The 9,226-nt window shown below is 36.0% G+C and overlaps 1 pseudogene; it reads right to left on the bottom strand.

The window, feature by feature from the left end:
* Positions 1-292: 292 nt before the first annotated feature.
* On the bottom strand, positions 293-1,435 carry LOC124985636 (DNA ligase 1-like; annotated as a pseudogene).
* Between the last annotated feature and the right edge of the window lie 7,791 nt (positions 1,436-9,226).

The following is a 9,226-nucleotide window of genomic DNA, read 5'->3' as shown; positions in this document are numbered from 1 at the left end:
TATATAATGGGGGTGGGAGGGAGAGGGGTGAGAGAAGAATAATAATTTTTTATGTGATGACTTATCTTCAGATTTTGAGAAATTCCAAAATATTTTTCCAAAGTAATAGCACCATTTTTATGATTTAATTTTTTTATTTTTTTAGGAGTTTGGTAATCATTTATTGAAAGAAATAACCAATTGAATCCCAGATCCAGCACCACCCCCCAACACACATGCCAGAGTGCAGCAGCAGATGTGCAACACCCCCTGGCCTTCCTCCCTCTCTGTCCCAGTCCTCGGAAGTCAGGCCTTAGTAGAAATCTTCAGGGTCGGAGTCTGAGCCTGCACCTTGTTGATTCTGAATCTGACTTTGTTTCCAGTACAGACAGGCCACCTGGGAGCTGGTGTTGTCTTCCTCGGACATTTCTTCACCGACGCGAATGAACCGAGGGAAGCGAAGTGAGATGCCTTTCTCGCTGTCCACCAGGACCTGGGCAGCAGGGTAGATGGGGGAAAGAGAGAGGTCCACACACTTCACCTCCCACATGGCGCTGGGGTCGAGCCAGTGGTCAGGGTCCACGGCACCATCCGCCTGGACGTAGGGCCGTGGGGTGGGTAGCACCAGGGCCTGTAGGCTCTGGTGGTGCTCTTCCAGTTCCTCATTGCTGAATGAAACCAGTTCCAAGCTTGCATATGGCCTGCAGCTCCTCACTGTCCTCGTCACAGGCGGCCAGCAGGAAGCTCCCATATCGGCCGGCCGGTCAGCTCCCCCTGGCCCAGGTAGGCGCTAATCACCGGAGGTCCAGGGTGTCAACCACGCCATCCAGGTAGTCCTTCTTTAGCTTGAGCCAGTTTGGCGCTTTCATAGGTAGCATCGATATCCAGGGTCTTCACCATCAGCCCCTCACAGGAGTCTTTCACCGACTGCTCCAAGAACTGTGATCTGCTCAGTGTCCTTGGTGTCCAGGGAGGTGGCGAAGACAAAATCACCCTCGGTCTCCACAAAGTGCTCGCGGAGCAGCTGCCGGCATAGTGACAGGGGTTCACGGACCAGGGACTCTCCGTTGAGGAAGATGAGGTCGAAGGCGTAAAGATACACCTGCACCTGGATCTGCGAGGCGTCTACCTCCTCCTGTTTGGGAGTGGTGAGCACTTGGAATGGTTGGATTTCTTTTTCAGGTTCCAAGCCACAGCTTCCGTGCCCAGGATGAAGGGATGTGACTAACGGGAGTTTAATCTTGGGGATGCGGCTGATGATGTCAGGGTACATTCCTGTGTTATCTTCCTGATTCCTGCTGAAAATCTTCACCTCCCTGCCTTCCAGAACGTGGATCTGTGCCCTCTGCCCCTCGTACTTGTACTCCAAGGTGAAGGCTGCCTCCTGGAAGCGTTTCAGGACCTCGTTGATGCCCCGAGTGGAATGGGCCAACATTGGTTTCAGGAATAGCACCATTTTTAAATTACTATTTTATTGATGCTTTATAGCTACACATAATAATTGTCTTCAAGTTGTTACATATTTATACATTCACATAACATAATTGGTCAATTTTATTCCGTAGTACCTTCCCTTTTCTACTCCTATCAGATCCTCTTCCTTGAATCTACCATTTTTCCTTCTAATTTCATGAGTTTCCCACCCTCTTTTTTTTACTTTTGTCTATGAAGCTTCCACGTATGAGAGAAAACATATGACCCTTGACTTTCTGAGTATGGCTTCTTTTGCTTAACATAAGTTTTTCAAGTTCCATCCATATTTCTGAAAATGGTATAATCAATACCATTTTATGGATTAATTAAACCCCACTGTGTGTGTGTGCTTATTTTTGTGTGTGTGTATCACAGCATTTCTCCATCCTTCTGTTGTGAATACCTAGACTGGTTCTATAACTTGCCTGCTGTGAATTGTGTAACTCTAAATATGAGTATTCATTTACTGCTATAGCATGCTCATTTTACTTCTTCCGTATAAACAGTAAGAAATGGTATAGATATGCCATATGGTAGTTCCATTCCTAGTAATTATGGGAAATTCCTTGGTGATATTCATAATAATTCTTCTATATATATTGAATGATATTATAAGCACTCATTCATTTTTATGCATCCTTCAGATAAAATATTCTAAAGATGAATTATAAATTTTAACTATGGTATTATCCTCATGTGAGACATTCAACCTGAAAAATACCATAGCCAAGATTTTGGAGCTGGGGAGATAGCTCAGTCGGTAGAGTGCTTGCCTCGCAAGCACAAGGCCCTGGGTTCGATCCCCAGCACCCCAAAAAAAAAAAAAAAAAAAAAACCCATAGCCAAGATTTTTAATAAAATAAAGCACACATATAAAATATTAAAATAAATCACAATAGTTTTAATCTAAGGTGATCATTCAAACCAAAAAGAAAGGGTGGGAGCAGTTGGCACACTGTGACAAGTTTCAGCATTTATATATAAATCCTTATTTTCTGTTATTGTTCATCTGTAATCATAAGTTAAATGACACAAAGTCAAATTTTTGACTTAAATATGTGAAATATTTTGTATCACTTTCATTCTATTTAAGAACAAAGACCTAGGCAAGTGGAACACAAAAATAATTCAGTGTGGACAAATTCAGTGTTCATTCTTTCTGGAAATTTATTTAAAAACAGGATGGATTAAAAATATTGATATTTCACAATGTCTGCACTACACAATCATTTAATCAACATGTGCTCCAGAGATGTTGCCCACATGGTGTGTGGGAAAGACTACCTTCAGTAATGAATGATGTGGAGTACATCCTTAGACATAAAGAGAAGCAGGGTGAGAATCATCATTTCTGGCACATAGATTATGTAAAGCTGCTAGAAACACACATTACAGAATGGTGAAAGTATTTAATTTTACTTAGTGGTAAACATTTGTACTTCTGCAATATAACAATGTGTGATCACAGAAGATTTTGTATTTTTCTTACACCAATTTAATGTTACAAGGGGTAGGCTTTACATATCAGAGAAAACATTCTAGGCCCTTGTTTTGTTTTTCATTATTAAAAATCAAAATGGGAAATGAGAAAAATAGTTAGTCTATATATAGGTATTGAGGGTTTTCAATGAGTACACAATTTCTATAAAAAGGAAAATGTAATTAGAGTAATGAGGATATGACCCAATATGTCAGAAAAGTATGTGATTTTGTATTTAATATTTATGTTGAGAGGTAATCAGAGAAAGAAGCAAAAAAATACAGATAATGGTTTATTTTTGTCTCCTGTTTCAAACTCCTCTGGAAAAAAAGTAATAAAAGAAGTGAATAATTTAGACTTACATTATTTAGGTAATCTAATTGTAAATTTTAAATTTCTGAACATGATGCAAGCTCAAGCAAATAATTGATTGAATATATAAAATATTGTAGCAGGAATGTTTAGAGAAGATCATGTAATATGTTTTCATCCTAGAAACAAAAATTTGAGATCAAAATTCCATTTGTGAACACATGTCAGATGCCAAATATAACTCCTTTGCTGTACTCAGAGTAGTTGTGGGTTATGATTTTGTAATCTGTTAGGATTGGGATTATTTTCAGAGTTCTGCTACTTCCTTTTGTATCACCATGTATAATTAAGATATTTTTGTCTTCATTTTCTCATCTGAATATGAAAATAAACAGTACCACACTCATAGAATATTTTTAAATATGAAGTGACCTAACACACATAAGGCTTTGACATGAGTACATAAGGACTATACTATTGTTATAGTTTAGATATGATTTGTCCCAAAAAAAATCTCATGTGTGAGACAATGCAAGAAAGTTTAAGGATGAAATGTTTGGATTATTAGGGCCTTAATATAATCCACTTAGATGGATTGATTGGGTGGTATCTGTAGGCAGGTAGGGTGTGTCTGGAGGAGGTGGGTCACTGAGGCTATGCCTTTGGTACATATTTTCTTCTAAAATTGTTCTTGTCAGGTCTTTGTTCACAGAGGTGAAAAAGTACACTAACTATTCTTGATCTACAACAGTCCCTGACGGTCAGCACTGATTAGCCAAGCATGTGAAGTTAAAATATAGCCAAAAGCCCCACTGAGACCTGAGAAAGCAGCAATAGCCATTCTGATAACACTACTGGGTTACTGGCATGGTGGTTTTCTTGCCCCAGTGCTCTTAATTTATTCTTCCCTAAATACTTCTAAACCCATACTGGACAAACTGAAATGAGAAACTTTAATCTAGTTATATGAAAAACTTTTGTTATTTAGCCTCCACTAAAAATGTGGAAATTAAAAGTCAACTCCACAAGTAGTTTCTCTGCTGAGGGGTAGATATGAGTATTGGTGGCATTTCTCTCCATTATTGAGAACTCCCTCAAACCAAGATAAAGCAATATATTTATTAGGTCATTTTAAAATAATTACCACTCTAGAATTTCTGTTATAACATGTGGGATAAAATTATACATAAATGGAATATGTATATGCCATGATTTTGTGAAGGTCACAGCAAATATATCAAGGAATTTTCAAATTTTTAGCATTCAATGTGAAATATAAATATACATTTAATATCATATTATATATTTGTGTATTTATTTATATATGTATATATATATATTTTTTTATCAGCAGTCAACTTAAATACAAAGTAACTTGAGAGAGACAAAGAAGTAAGTTTTGAAACATGTGGGAAAAGTAATAAATCTAACCCAGGAGATGAAAGAACTCTGCAATTTAAACTATAGAATATTGAAGAAAGATATTGAAGAAGACATAAGAAGATGGGAAGACTTCTCATGCTCATAGATTAGATGAGTTAATAATGTAAAAATAACCATACTACCAAAACCAATAGATATTCAATGCAATCCCTTTCAAAATACCAATGACACTTTTCATATAACTAAAAAAAAAAAAAAACAAAAAAAAAAAACAAAAACAATTTTAAACTCATCTGAACGATTACAAGGCCCAGAACAGCAAGAGCAATTCTAAGCCAAACAAGCAATGCTGGGGACATCACAATTCCTGACAAACCCATACCAGTGTGTTCATCTGATCCTTGACAAAGGTACCAAAAGCATACATTGGAGAAAGACAGCCTCTTTAACAAATAAAAAACTGGTTTTCTAGATGTAAAAGAAAGAAATTGGATCTTTATCTTTTATCCTGCACAAAAATCAGCCCATAATGGATCAAAGATTTAGGAATTAGCAGAACCTATGCAATTCCTGGAAGAAAACAAGATCAAGACTCTAGCATATAGACACAGGCAACAACGTTTTCAATAGGATGCATAAAACTCAGGAAATAATGCCAGGAGTTAATGTGTTAAAAAACTCTTCAAAGCAAAGTAAGCAATTAAAACTGTGAAAGAAAACCTAGAGAATGGGAGAAAAATCTTTGCTAACTACTTTTAGGAGAACAACAAATGGTCTTTTGACAAGAAAGGGGTAGAAAGTTCAAGTATCATATCAATTAAATTGATTAGTAGCATAATTTTGGACCACAATGTCTGAATCAAGATCCACCTGTTCAGACTGATAGGTTGTCTGATGACTTACACTTTAACATTGCTTAAAATACTTCTGAGTAATCACTTCTGAGTAATCACTAGACAACACAAATGAGTTAGTCATACTGTTCAAGTTCCTCAATGGAAAACTAAAATTGCGTACTATATCTGGCTATAACAGATAACAGGTGGCCACCTAACACTGGGCATAACATGCCTTTATTTCTGTGGGCTGGGGTATATTTCAAGGAGATAAGGGGGTGTATCTGTTTCCAAATTATCTTTCTTAACTTTATTATGGTCCATTTTTACTCATTCATACAATGAAAAAGACCCTCCAAAAGAATAATGACGGGGATCCCCAAGTATCTACTAAAATTATCTATGTATAGGAATGATTGAGGGGGACTTTCCACTACCTTGGTGCTTGCAGTGTGTATTAAGTTTTGCTAAACTATCAAGGGTTTCTTTGCTTCAGTTGAGTTCTTTTCTATAGAAAGGAACTTTTACAGTGAGCAGCTTGCCTAGTTTGGGGAACACACCTTAGCCATAACTGTGGGAATCTTGTATTATTGAAAGTTCTAGATTTTCTTGCTACCCCTTGCAACAGTTCAAAGGTAAGAGCTACAGCATGATTAGGACTTCCATTTGGGGAACATGGCCCAGTGTTTCAACATAAGTGAAAACTCTTCAAAATGAATAAGGAAATTTTGGCACTCAGCATGAATACTCTCAGCACAAATGAGTGCCACATCTAAGACTTGAAAGAAGTTCACTTGGGGAAGCAAAACCAAGTTCAAAATGTCATCCTAATAGTGTAACATAAAATTAATGTATAGAATCCAAACTGAAAACTACATGGTAAATATATAGTGCTTTTATTTTCTCAGGAGCGTACATCTTCTTTTGGGTGATAGCTTGCTTACAAGAGTACGCAATTAGATCTAAGTGGGACAATTAGATCTAAATGGGCCACTGTCTCACCATTGGCCCAAAGAGGACCACTGCAAATTTAAATGATATCTTTTTCTGTGAAATACTGAAAGTTTTGCTGATTAATAAAAATGTGTTTTATCCATCAGAATATCATCAAATGCAGAATTTGGCAGAATATCTCATTTTAATGCCACCCGTTGCAAAACCATGATATATAAATGTATGGATTCTATGACAAGAAAGGTACACCTGGGTTTGTTAATAATTCAACAAATAATAATAATGATAACAAAATGTGAGTCAATAAGAGCTTTACACCCTGCCAAAACCCATCCAGCTATAGTAATGGGCTGAGATTTATGTCTATGACCCATTCTTGGATTATTAATTATTCTCTCCTGTCCACTTGGTGAAACCATCTTTTCCTCTTTTTTGCTAATTGCAAAATTGTGAAAATGTTAGATTGGAATTATCAGTGACCAGTTTAATAGCAGAATCCCCAAAGGGGGATTGGTATATATTGAGAAAACAATAGTCCCAATAGTCCTAGAATTTCTGGTTTCAATCCTACCTAAAAATATTTCTATCCTTACCTTTCTTTGTTGAATGGAGCAAGAGTTCATGAAGTCCCCATCACATGGATATAAAAGTCTCTCAACTAACTTACACTGGAGATTATTTAATACATTTGGCTCTAACAAAATGTCACAGACCTACAAACAACAGAAATTTATTTCCCACACTATCAGGGACTGAATATCCAAGATCAAGTTGCTAGAAGATTTGGTGTCTAGTGATGACTTGTTTTCTCACAGATGTTCTTCTCTCTGTAACCCCAAATTATGAAATTGAGGAGCAAGTTCTCTATGGCCTCTTTGATAAGAACACTAATCCCATTTTGGAGGTGCCTCTCTCATAATCTAATCACTTCCCAAAGACCACATCTCCAAATACCATCACCATTGTGGCTAGGATTTCAACATAATTGATTTTGGAGGGATTAAAATATTCAGACCGTAGCATAGGTCCAGTAACATGGCCTATCATTACAAAAGAGGATAGAAAGGAATATTCCAGCAAAATAAGTCAATCACCAAAAACCAAACATTGAATATTCTTTCTGATATTTGGATGCTAACACACAACAAAAGAAGGGGAAGAATAGAAGTTTAGTAGATTAGACAAAGAGAAATGAAGGGAAGGGAGGGGGACAGCAAATAGCAAAGACTGTAGAGTGAATCTGACTTAACTTTCCTATGTATATTTATAGTTATACCACAGTGAATCTCCATATCATGTACAACCACATGACTTGAATCCTAGTTATAGTGAAATGTACTACTCCATGTTCATATGAATATGTTAATATATACTCCACTGTCATATATAATAAAAAGAAAAAGTAAAATAATAAAACTCTCAGAAAAAAAACAGAAATGGATAGTCTGAGATAACAATACTGTTTATAGACATGTTTGGAATCATCTTTATTTCTTCTGGGACAGTGTCTTGCTATACATAGGGGCACATCAACTCCATAGTATAAATTCTTTCCCAGAGTACCCTTTAAAAGTACATGAGTAGAATTAACTTTAAAACACACAGCAGAAAAAGTCTTCATTCTTTTGCTCATTTCATTGTCAATTTTTTATTGAAAAACTACTTTGTAGTAGATACAGTTCTATTTACTCAGAACATTACACTGAGTGTATTGATATTCTCATATCACACTTTTTTTATTTTTATCAATATGTGACTACAGTATATAGCTATCATACCCAAAATTTTGACACATTAAAGAAGAGATTCTCCACACAAATGGAAATAATTCAACAAAATGTGAATCAATAAGAGGTTCTAACTCTATTTGTTGTTCACCAAATGTAACACATTAGAAACACCGTTCAACTTTCAAAGGATTGGTTTCCTGATCTGTAACATAAAGAGATTTAACTATATCATCCAAAAGATTTTTTTCTAGATAAAAAGATACCAAAGTTTTAATTTCTCAAGCCTATTTTTTTCACACCATGGTCAACTATCAGCAGTATAGAGATTTATTTAAATGCCAATTTCAGATCCAACCCCTGACCTGCAGAACCAGACACTTTGGGAATGTGGCCCTACGATCTATTTTGAGGAAGCTCTGAAGTACACTGCAGTTTGAGAACCACTGTCTACATATATGTGATACATTCAATCTTCAGTGTATTTCTGAAGAATTTTCTAACCTTTCTCAGATGCATCACCAACAGCACTTTCTTCTCCTACACTTCCTACATGCCTCTCCAAGTCTCCCTACTCACACCAGCCAGTAAAAGCTATTTTGGTGAAAATAAACCTTTTGAAAAATTGTTGTTATTCAAGTTTTAGGATACTAATAACTTTATTGAACCTTATGAAAATAAGTTTACACAAAGAATAAGTTCATGAAGTGCAATTTTTTATTATACATATCATTCTTGTTTTTTCAGAATTCATGAGTGCTGTTTGGTAATATATCAATAAAGGTCACTACTCACAAAATTAGGAGAAATATTTGCGGATGTTTTGTGCTCCCTGTGATTTAAAAAATTATGTCAGTGTGACAGAATATTCCCTTGCAGATTAATTCTTAGGGATTAATTGGAGTAAACACACAACTACACACACACTTGAGAATACTTATAAGGACTGCAACTGAAAAATCAACCACTAGATCATCTCTTGTAATTATCCAGTTCTTGCTGCAAAACAGAAAGTACTGAATAAAGAGACAGAAAGAATAAAATTCTAAGTGAATAAATTACTTTGTTAAGTATACTTTTTT

This window comes from Sciurus carolinensis, chromosome 5, assembly GCF_902686445.1.
Source record: "Sciurus carolinensis chromosome 5, mSciCar1.2, whole genome shotgun sequence".
Classification (NCBI taxonomy): domain Eukaryota; kingdom Metazoa; phylum Chordata; class Mammalia; order Rodentia; family Sciuridae; genus Sciurus; species Sciurus carolinensis.
The sequence above is the reverse complement of the archived record's forward strand: the minus strand, read 5'-3'. Positions and strand labels throughout refer to the sequence as shown.